Raw genomic sequence first — 12,350 nt, 5'->3', positions numbered from 1 at the left:
ACATCTTTGGGGGGACATAATTCAATCCATGCCAGGCCTAGAAGCCACATGAGAGGCAGATGGTGCTGAGACAAACTCTCTTGGCCACTCTGTAAAAATAAAGGACAAATTTACATACAACATCATCCAGAAAATATTTCCATCCAGAAATCTACCATTGTCTAAGGGGATCCCTTTAGGGAGGATCCTCAAGGAGTTGGCAAAGACAAGTTGGTTGAGAATCAGCTCTGCAGATCTCATACTATGTCCAGTGATCTAAGTAAAGTTGTAAAGATAAAGGAGGGAAGTTTCCCAGAATCCCAACTCCCGTTTGAGTGAGGAAAATAATCCCCATTTCCGTATTGGTAGAACCTATCATGTCAATATCTTTATGATGTTGATTTTATTTGAAACCAGAGGAATAAGTAGAAAAGCAGACAAAAGGCATTACCATCACCTGCCCAGCAAGTTCCGTGGCTTTAACTTGCACAGGTTTTCTCACTTTAATTGGTCATTAAAAATACATGGTCACATAAGCAAGGACTAGTCACTAAATAATCTGAATTGGAAACAGCCTCGGTGGCCACATATAGGGGACCAGGTCAATACATTACTTCATAGGGTTTTCTTGGCCATAATCTTTACAGAAGCAAATTGCCAAATCTTTCTCCCGTGGGGCTGCTGGTTGGATTTGAACCATCAAACTGTTGTTTAGGAGCCAAGCGCTTAACCATTTGCACCAATTTAATATGTTTAAGCATGATTTATTATTCATATCACCCATGTTGCCAAAATGTATTAGATTAGAATTCTATTTAAACAATTCAGTCACATGCTTTATATTTGTGTAAACTGTATTTTATGTCATTGAATATTAAAATAAAACACTCAAATTTCTACCTAAAACAGTCATCAGAATTGCAGGATTGTACCTTTAACCACACATAAGTTTTCTTTTTTAATAATCTGGTATGTTAAGTTAGTGGTGCTAAAAGGCCCTGTTTTTTTTTTTAAAGACAGGAAATAAAGGGAAATTTAACTTGCATTTTTTTGAAAATTTCCTTTAGGCACCAATGGCTGACAATTTTTTTTTTTTTTTCAAGAAAAACAAACTTTTATTTTAGGAAAAAATAATTCCCAAAAGTTAACTACTAAATGTTGAAAATGCTTTATCACTAATTAAAACAAAAAAAAACTAAACTAAAAGGGAGGTAAAATGTAAAGTTTTAAAAAAAATTTGTTTGAATTGAATATTATTGTCTTTTAATCATAAGCAATGCTATTTCACCCACTTACATCAGCCCTTAGAGACTTGTCACCTCTTCTGTGAAAAGTTCTGATCATCGACCTGTCCCCCAATATCTTCCAGAAGTCATCACTACTTTTCCTGCTTCATTTCTTGCCCTACTACATACTCCACTCCAAACACATTAAACCCCAAATTCAGTTCTTTCAATTCCTTACATACCTTTCCAACCCAGGGAAATCACAGGGTGTTTTCTCTCCACTTTAAACATCCTTCAACTGCTTTGCTTAGAAAATAATATACAGTGAAACCTGTGAGAGCTGGAACTCGACAGGACTGCCTTGTTTTTCTGGGTCTCGCGAGTTTTCCGCATCTGATAGATGCTGTCTTTTCACTTTTTCTATCCCTTGCTATTAGTGGAAAATATTTTAGTTTTCCTCCTCTGACAGGTTTCCACCTTATGCAGGTTCTGACTTTCAAAGATTTTACTGTATATCTTTTCTGCCAACCTAAAATTCAAATCAAAAGTGAGTTTCCACCCCCAAACTCCCAAACCCTGTAAATACCCTACATTATATGATCATGAAATTCCCTCAACTTCTCTAATGAATAACATTGTACAACTTTTTTTAAAACCATCTTTAATTATTTACACACAGCTTATTTTTGGCTTCCTTATGAGTACTACCAAACCCAACCCAACCCAACCCAGTGTCGTCGAATTGATTCCGACTCATAGCGACCCTATAGGACAGAGTAGAACTGCCCCATACAGTTTCCAAGGAGTGCTGGTGGATTAGAACTGCTGACCCTTTGGTTAGCAGCCGTAGCACTTAACCACTACACCACCAGGGTTTCCATGAGTACTACCAGAGCAGGGTTATTGTTGTTGCTGAGTTCTAAATCTCAAGTACATGGAAGATCTGTGTAAAAATGGCGTGTAAAAAGGGCATCAGACCTCTAACTTCACAAGGTGGGTGGAGAATTGAGATAAGCATTGGCCCAAAGCTGATTCTCATGAGGTGGATGTCAAACATACCTCCAGTCTCTAACCTTTTTACCATTTCTGACTCCAGCCATCCCCGCCACGGCAGTCCCTACTCCTCTGCTGGGTTCGATAATTCATTGCAATGGCCACACAGAACTCAGAGACAATACTCATAATTATGGAGTTTATTACGGAAGTAACAGGATCAGAAAGGACTCAGGATTTGGGCAGATTATCAAATAGGCCGTGCTTACCTTGCTTACCAGACCATCTGTAGTGAACAATTTCAAACTTTTTTTTTTTTTTTTACCACATCCAAGATTCTCCTTCAAGATATGGCTGGCATCTGTCTTTCTGTCCCAACTCCACAGAACCTTCCTACAGAATCAAAGTCTCTTCAAATTTACAATCCCTGGCAGGGAGAAATTACCCAGTGTCTTAGTTATCTAGTGCTGCTATAACAGAAATATCACAAGTGGACAGCTTTAACAAACAGAAATTTATTCTCTCACAGTCTAAGAGGCTAGAAGTCTGTATTCGGGTGCCAGCTCTAGGGGAAGGCTTCCTTTCTCTGTCAGCTCTGGGGGAAGGTCCTTGTCATCAATCTTCCTTTGGTTCTAGGAGTTTTTCAGCGGAGGGACCCTGAGTCCAAAGGACACATTCTGCTCCTGGCTTTTCTTGCTTTGTGATAATGAGGTCCCTCTCCTCTCTGCTCATTTCACTCCTTTATTGTCTCAAAAGAGATTGACTCAAGATACAATCTAATCCTATAGATTTAGTCCTGCCTCATTAACATAACTGCCTCTAATCCTGCCTTATTAACATCATAGAGGTTAGGATTTACAACACATAGGATAAATACATCAGATCACAAAATGGAGGACAACCACACAGCCCTGGGAATCATGGGCTAGCCACGTTGACACACAGTTTTGGGGTTCAATCCATGACATCTAGTAAGTATTTATCACTACAGATTAGTAAGAAAGCACAGGTTTACTTGTGCTTACTTACCAATCTGTAGTGAACAATTTCACGTGAGTGTCACACCACATCATTGAACCCATGTGAAATTGTTCACTACAGATTGGTAAGTAAACACAAGTTAGCCCACGCTTATCTTGTTTACTGGGTAATCCACCCCTGTTTATTATACAGTTCTTCAATCCAAATCAGGCAGTTCTCAGCTGTGCCTGCAGGCAGGCCTCTCTGTAGCCTTCAGCCTCTCTGTTACCTTCGGTCACTGGCCTCTCAGCCTTTCAGCCCCTCAGCCCCTGCCCTGCTTGGACAAGTGTTACGAAGCTCTTTTGCTCCACTGACAAGTGCCTGAAGACATCCCCATCCACAGTAAGCCTCTGCCCAAGGGTGCTCAGCTTTCTCAGTCCATGGTCCCATGGTAGCCGCCTCACTCCATGGGCCAGGAAGCCAACTGTGCCATCTAGCGTCAGTATCCTGGTTCTGCTGCCACTGTTTCTTTGCCACTGTTTCTCCCCATCTCATACCATCTCCATTGTTACAGCTCTCTCTTTGTCTCCTGGGTCTAGGAGATTCTCAGTGCAGGGATCCTGGGTCCAAAGGACACACTCTGCTCCTAGCTCTTCTGATGATACTGAGGTCCTCTGCTCCACCTCTGGAATTGGCTCCCTTTAAGCCTAGAGGGATGGCAAAACTGACCAATCTCCTCATTAGAGTGCCATGTACCTTGTTTGCATGGTCCCACCCCCGCAAGTGTTTCCTGCACCATACTTACATTATTAGCAGTCTGTCCATACCCCTTGGTGGGCCACAAGCACCTTATTTGCATAGTGCTATCCAATCATTGTGTGGGAGTTACAAAGACTATGGCTAGAGGGGTCATATTAAGTAATTATCTGCACCACAATCTGCCATAGACTATAAGCCTATAAATGTAAAAAAAAAAAAAAATTTTTTTTTTTTTTTAAATGTAAGTAGTGCCTAAATAAATGAAGCAATATCCTAGAAGAGACTTACAAACCCAGAGCCCACACTTGGAAAAAAATATTTCCTTGCCAGCCAAGCAAAGCACAACTGAGAAATATGGGTGTTGCTGTCAATGAGCAAAAAGGGGCTAATTGTTGGGAAGCCTGAAGACACCAGTGCAGAGATGTTTTTCAGCTAGTGGCTTGGAGACACAGCCAGGGCTGTCCAGACAGACAAAAGGGAAGAGAGAAAGTAAAAGCAGACTAACATGCTCACCAGGACAAGGATGGCACAAGTGGCTCTGGCCTTGTGGGAAGGTCTGGGGTGAGGCCGTTGCTGTGAATGTGTTGGACTCAATACTTGTGTCTGTGCAAGACAAGGACTATGAAGACACTGGCCCAGACCATGAGGCCCAAACACATAATGTCAATAGAGGAGATAGTGGCTGCATTTACTAAAGCTATAGATCTCTCTGGAATAACCCAGGAACAATATGTGTAAGTAATGTCCATACTCAAGTTTCTGCTTTTCAGAGGGCTAGTCACTGTCATAAGAATGAGAGCATTTACTAAGAGATGCAGGATCCAGCAGAAGAAACAACAGAAGCCAGTGTACTTTGAGGATCTCATACTGAGCTCCATCCATCTAGAAGTACTGGAACAAAGCTTAATGGCCTGGAAGCCACTCAGGAGGCAGGTAGAGCTGAGGGAAACCCCTCTGCTCACTCTGTGTAAATAGGAAACAACTTTACATCCAAAGTCATCCAGGAAATATTTCAATCCAAATGCTGCCATGGTCTGAGGGATCCCTCTGGAGAAAAGCACCAAGGAGTTGGCTATGACCAGCTGATTGATAATCAAGTCTGTGTGTCTCAACATGTGTTCAGTCGTCCAAGTAAAGTTATAAAGACAAAGTAGAGAGGCATTTCCAAGGATCCCAGCTCCAGTCTGAGTGAGGAAGATAATGCCCAAACTTAGGTTAGTAAAAAGCATTTTTTTTTTTTAATTTAGAGAGAATGATGGAGTTTGATTTTATTGGAATTGGAAGAATCTGGAGAATAAAATAGCATATGAATTACTATCATTACAGCCAGAAAATGTATTTGTTCTCATGACAAGTATTCTAATATAACATGAATATTAAATTAGTATGTTGGATGAGGAATGTCATTGCTGTTGTCAGTGGGATTTTGGCCAAAAGCAGAGAATATTCACTCACATTCGATTTACTTACCCGATTATTATTTGAATTTATTTTATGCTATCTCTTCATTATGATTCATGGGCTAGTCTCCTAGTGGAAGCACAATTAGGGAACAAATTAGGTAAATCTGACTTTCAGGGACAGTGACAGGAAAAACCCATCCACAGGTCTTCTGGCTAGAATCTTGACAATCAGGACAGACCAAGTTATTTCTGGTTGAGAGGAGGAATAGGAACTCTAACAAATTCAGGGCAGTTTCTGAGGTTTGAGGACTATCAACACACCTTCCCATTTCATTATAAGTGCAAGTTACATTTAGACCTTAAAACTATTACAGTGTCTGCTTATTCTTGCTCTTTAACCCCAGCAATCTGATTTGTTTAGACTCTTTAAAAAAATACTTAGACTTATATTTCTCTAAATGGGAGATCCAGTTTATCTTTTCTGCGCTGGTCACAGAAATTTGCTATAGATTAAAAAAATTGCTAATGCAATAAAGTACACACTATTCCCTAGAGCCAATAAGAAAGGAGATTGATGCTTACAGTCTTGCACTGACCTCAGGAGGTATTCAGAGACAGGCTTGAATGAACACTCAAAGCACAATGTGCTTACCAAAAAAAAAAAAAAAAATTTTTTTTTAAAACAAACCCATTGCCCTCCAGTCAATTCTGGCCCCATGTGTTACAGAGTAGAACTGATCCATAGAATTTTCTTGGCTGTAATCTTTATGAAAGCAGATCGCCAGTCCCTTCTTTCCTGGTGCCATTGGGTGGGTTTGAACCACCAACATTTAGTTTAGTAGATGAGTGCAAACCTTTTGTGCCACCCAAGGGCCTTATGCCTACCAAGAGACTAATAAAAATCATTTCCCAGCAGTTGCCAATAGACACACTCAGTAGCTGAGAGCCAAACAAGCGGTTTACTCTGGGAGAGGATTTCACATGGGCTATAGTGGAGAAAGAGGCCCTGGTGGCTCAGTGGTTAAGCACTGGGCTGCTAACTGAAAGGTTGGCGGTTCAAACCCACGAGCCACTCCAAGGGAGAAAGATGTGACGGTCTGCCTCCATAAAGATTACAGCCTTAGCAGCTGCTGTCCAGAGGCAAGATAAGAAGGCAGAAAGGAATAGGAGCTGGTTGAATGGACATGGGAAATCGGGGTGGAAAGGAGTGTGCTGTCACATTATAGGGAGAGCAACTAGGGTCACATAACAATGTGTATAAGTTTTTGTATGAGGAACTTGAACTGTAAGTTTTCACTTAAAGCACAATAAAAAAAAAGAAATAAAAAGATTACAGCCTTAGAAACCCTATGGGGCAGTTCTACTCTGTCCTGTAGGGTCGCTATGAGTCGGAATAGACTTGACGGCAGTGGGATGGCAGTGAAAGAAGCCCCTGGTGGTACAAATGGTTAAGTGCTTGATTATCTGAAAAGTTGGCAATTCAAACCCACCCAGAGGCACCTCGGAAGTCAGGCCTGGTGATCTGCTTCCAGAAGGTCACAGCCTTGAAAACCCCATGAAGCAGTTCTTCTCTGCACACATGGGATCGCCATGTGTCAGAATCACCTCCATAACAATTAACAACAACATTGTGGAGAAGGCAGAAAACAGATGTCAGGCAGCCATGAAATAGGAATGACGGAGTCTTTAAAAAAAAAAAAAAAATGCCATGGAGTCAATTCCGATTCATAGCGACCCTATAGGACAAAGTAGAACTGCCCCAAAGGATTTCCAAGGCTGTAATCTTTACGGAAGCAAACTGTCACATCTTTCTCCCATGTAGCATCTGGTAGGTTCAAACTACTGACATTTCAGTTAGCAGCTGAGTGGTTAACCACTGCATCACGAGGGCTCCTTGTATGAGTCTCTACTTCTCCAGAACTCACAGAAAATATATTTCCTGCATGTATTTGTGTCCATGTTCCAATCCCAGGATAATAAGTTATATTTTACACCATATTTCTTACTCAGTTTTCTAAAAACATAGATTTCTCTAAGAATCTCTTAACCTAAAAGGAAATTTCACTTACCAAATGTCATTTGCTGCCAGGACCTGGCTGCCATGGTTACAGTCTGAGCCCATGCATGAAGGGATCTCTTATGCCTGAGATAAAGACTAGGGAAGCCGTGAGATCATCTGCTTGAAGGGAAGTGGTTATCATTTCACCCTCAATTACAGTGACAGGCCTGTACAAGGAGCTGATACGATTTCTAGGAAAGCCTGCTATGTTCAAATTACTGTAGTTATTGATAATGATTCACTAATTTATGCAGACACAGAAGCAGGAGTAGCTAGGCAAAAATATGTCTGTGATCCCTGAAAACTATTTGGTGTCACTGAAAATGCATCAGAGGACACTGAGAGCTAAGAACTGAAGAACTGATCTGGGCATGTGGCTGGGCTGGGTCAGATCATCCCCAAAGGTTTCGTCTCCCAATATTATTGTTTTGAATTCCTATGATCCTTCTCCAATAGCAGCCTGGAAGGGGGAAAAAGAGAAGCCAGCATGAAACCATTGCCAAAGGGGGAAAAATGAACAGGGAGTCATCAGTAGAACATTTCATTTGTTGCTTTTCAAAGATATCTATTAAATCCCTACTGTGTGCCACATAAGGCACTCTGGTGGTGTGCTGGTTAAGCACTCAGCTGCTAATCAAAGGTCAGTGATTCAAACCCACTAATCTGCTCCATGGGAGAAAGATGTGGCAGTATTCTCCCATGAAGATTATAGCCTTGGAAACCCTATGGGGCAGTTCTACTCTTTCCTATTGGGTCACTTTGAGTCAGAATCAACTCAACAGCAATGGGTTTAAGATACATGAGAAAACAAAATCAAGAGCCTTCCCTCATTTAGTTTACATTATAATTGAGGAATACAGGCAATAAATGATGAAGAGAAATTAATAAACTAAATGATAGCTAAGACGAAAGTTTCTGCGGAAAGACAACAAGCAGTACAGGGTTGGGATGGGCTGCAAAATCATGTATGCTAATATGAAAAAGCCTCATTGACAAGAAGACATTTGAGTCCAGATTTGAGGGAGGTGAGGGGATGAGCTTTGTGGGTGCTTTGGAGAATATGTTCTAAGCAGAGGGAACAACCATTGTAAAATATCTGAGGCCAGAATACATGAAGTGTTTCTGGAGAAGTAGGAGGCCAATGCAGGTAACCAGAGGTCAGAGGTGGCAATGGGACCAAATCGTGTAACGTGGAGAGCCATATTAGAGTTTGAAGATGGACATGATTGGTCATATGTTTTACCAGGGTCCTGGTGTCTTGAACATAGCTGATCGAGTGGAAGCATAGAATAGGGAGCCTAGCTAGTGGCCCATTGCTGAAATTAAGGTGAGATATGATGGAGGCACTGATCAGGGTGGTGGCAGGTATTGTAGTAAATAGTGGTCAGACTTGTGATAAATTTTGAAAACAGAGCAATGAGACTTCTTGTTGGATTGGATACGTTATTGTTGTTAGTTGCCAATGAGTTGATTCTGACTCGTGGTGACCCCATATGTGCAGAGTAGAACCACTCCAAAGGGTTTTCAAGGCTGTGAACTTTCGGAAGCAGGTTGCCAAGACTTTCTTCAGAGGTGCCTCTGGGTGGGTTTGAACTGCCAACCTTTCGACTAGTAGTTGAATGCTTAACCTTTTGCACCACCCAGGGACTCTGGATTGGTTATGGGGGTTGGGAAATTGAGAGGAGTCAAGATTGGCACCTCTTCTTGGCTTGAGTACCAGAAGGATGGGGTTTCCATAAACCACGACAAGGAAGGCTATGGGCCAAGCAGATTTGGGGAAAAATCAAGAGTTTTGAAAATGTTCAGCTGAGATGTCTATTAGGCATCCAAGTGAGAGCCTTGAGCAGACAGTTAGATATACGAGGCTAATGTTTAGAAGACAGATGCAGAATGCAAGGTGGGGGTTATCTGTTCCACTTAAAGCTGGGATGTAGATGACATCACCAACTGTGTGTGTGTAGACAGAGAAGAGGCAAGGGACCAAGGATTGAGTCCTTGGCCTTGCCAATACCCAGAAGTTGAGAGGAGGATTCCAACTCATAGCAACCCTATAGGACAGAGTAGAACTGTCCCATAGGGTTTCCTAGGCTATAAATCTTTATGGGAGCAGATCGCCAGCTCTTTTCTCCCACAGAGTGGCTGGTGGGTTCAAACTGCAGACCTTTCAGTTAGCAGCAGAGCACTTAGCCATTGCACCACCAGGGCTTCTTGAGAGAAGAGTGGGGTCTTTAAAGTAAAGTTAAAAATAAGAACAGTCACCAAAGATGTCAAATGCTGCTGAGAGGAATATTAAGCAGAGCCTTGTAATTCACCACAGGATTAAAGAGTTAGTACACAGTTATGGAATTTTGAGCACAAATTCAAGATTTTAATGAGTTGAGACACATTAAGGAAAAGGAAACAGGTAATAAAAAATGTTCTTAAAACATTTATTTTTAAAAGATGGAGGGAATATGTCATAGAAGCAGGGAGTGGATTGGACTGAAAATGCAGACAGACTGATTTTAAGAAGGCAACTGGCATTTATAATACTACTTATATACTGACATTTATAATAAGTACTATTTATACTACTTATTTATAAATACTATTTATGCTACTTATTTATAAGACTCTGAAAGTGAGTGTAGGTCAGTAATAACTAGAATATTAATTAGAATGTTTAACAAATCATTGAGCTTCTTCAAAGCCAGCAGGAGAATCCCTCTCTAGTCGCCTGAGGCAGAGTCTTATACAATGTAACATAATTGTGGGAGCAAGTATACTATCATCCTTACCATACAATGTAGCTTAATCACAAGAGTGACATCTATCATTGTAAAATGGGACTAGTAGCAGTAGCAGTGTCAGAACCTAACTTCAAGGTGGATAACATGAATCAAGATCAGCCCAAAGCTGATTTGCATGAGGTGGAGGTCAGACATACCTCCACCCTCCAAAGTTTTTACCAATTCTGACACCAGCCGTCCCTCCCATGGCGCTCTCTACTCCTCTTCTGGTTTCAATATTCCATTGTAATGGCCACACAGAAGTTACAGACCATACTTACAATTCAGTGGTTTCTTAAGGAAGTACCAGGGTGCCACTCAGGCTCAGGATCAACAGACTACAACTCAGAATCAGAATCAGGAAGCATGTAGGCACAGTCTCCTTTCTTCAGTGCAGGACAGCACTCTAAGCTTCTCTCGACCATGCAGGCTTCCTCTCAGCCCTCTGAGGATAGGCTCCTCTTGGCCCTGCCATCTGTCACTACCAACTCTTCCACTGGGCCCCTTCTGGGCCTCTCATTGTTTTCAGTGTTACAGCTCTTTTAGGAGGTTACTCGCCTCCTCTCTGCTTCTTTTCCCTTCTATCTTCTTTCTGCTTCTTTTCCTGCTTCTTTCTGTCTGATAAACCTCTGTGGGCCTGGCTGCTTGTATTTACAAACTCTTCATCAATTTCAAGGCATGGCCCTCCCACCAAGGCCATGAACTGACCAATCCCCTATTGGTAGGCCACAGATACTTCATTTGCATGGTCCATAGTCACTTCATTTGCATAGTTTATTGGCCAATCCCTACAAAGTGCATACAAGTCACAGGGCAAGCTGCAGCCCAGGACCATATAAAAAGTATCAATACCTACTTTTTTACAGTTTACCCAGGAAATGGCAATCAACATGGACAAAAGTAACAAACCCTCTGGGGTAGAAACTAGGGCAAAGGTAACACCTCAGGGTTTAGGGGAAAAATCTAACTATTTTTCCAAAGAACCAAGGCAAAAGACATAAAGGTACTCACTTCACCGCAATCATATTCGCAGGCCCACACTCAAGGAAAGGGAATTATATACAGGGTGTGTACACCAGCAGGGGTGAGACTCTTAGGGGCCATCTTGGAATTCTGCTTACCACAGTGGGTAACTAGTTTTGCTAAGAAACATCTTCCCTTGAAGATCCATGCTATTCCCTTCCCTTCCCTTAATACACCATATGAAGCAGCCCAGCCTCTCCACGTGGGCATCCATATACAGTATGTAGTGTATTATCAACAAATACTGGAGTATGAACCATGCTACTAACGACCTGAGGGCCTCGCTAGAGTCCTCAATGGATTCCAGAGGCACGGAGGAGTGCTGGAACCTCACTCCCCCACTCTCTAGGTGTTATGAATTGAATTGTGTTACCCCAAAAAATATGTTTGTAAATACTAACCCCCCAAAACTATGCCTTGAGATAATCTTTAAACCTTATATCTTAAACGAAAAGTGTCTCTTGAAGTCTTAAAACCAAACAATAGTTTAGCTTAACTCATGAAGAATGTCTGCCTTGAGCATTGTGTTCTTTTAAGAACTATCTATATGGGATCAAATTGACAACAGCAACTCAAAGGATTATATAGGAAACTTAGGGGGCAGTGAGTTTATGTTAGTGGGAGAGGAACAACTCAGAAAAGGAGAGTAAGAATGGCTGCACAACTCAAAGTATGTAATCAGTGTCACTGAATTATACATGCAGAAACATTGAATTAGTGTATATTCTGCTGTATATATTCTCAACAACATAAAATAAATTATAAAAAAAAAAACTAACCCCTATACCTGTGGGTATAATTCCATTTGAGAACAGGGTTTTCTGTTATGTTAATAGATAATATCAGTGTAGGGTGTGTCTTAAATCAATCACTTTGGAGATGTAAAGGAAGCCAATTAGGCACAGAAGCAAGAAAGCACAAATGGAAAAAGGCTGATGCTACATAGACATCACCAAGGAATGGAGATTGAGAAGCTAAAAGAGACAAGGACCTTCCCTCAGAGCAGACAGAAACAGCCTTCTCCTAGAATCAGTGCCCTGAAATAAATTTCTGTTCACTAAAGCCCACTTGTATTTCTGTTACAACTGTTGCTGTTGTGTGCTGTCAAGCTGATTCTGACTCATAATGACCTGCCCTATAGGGTTTCCAAGGCTATAATGTTTATGCCACATCTTTTTCC

At 41.4% G+C, this 12,350-nt stretch overlaps 1 pseudogene; it reads right to left on the bottom strand.

Moving 5' to 3' along the window:
* Positions 1-4,349: 4,349 nt before the first annotated feature.
* Positions 4,350-5,032, bottom strand: LOC126086155 (vomeronasal type-1 receptor 1-like; annotated as a pseudogene).
* Positions 5,033-12,350: the final 7,318 nt, after the last annotated feature.

This window comes from Elephas maximus, chromosome 11 (assembly GCF_024166365.1).
Source record: "Elephas maximus indicus isolate mEleMax1 chromosome 11, mEleMax1 primary haplotype, whole genome shotgun sequence".
NCBI classification, from domain to species: domain Eukaryota; kingdom Metazoa; phylum Chordata; class Mammalia; order Proboscidea; family Elephantidae; genus Elephas; species Elephas maximus.
Note: the sequence above shows the minus strand (reverse complement) of the source record. Positions and strands in the feature narration are given on the sequence as shown.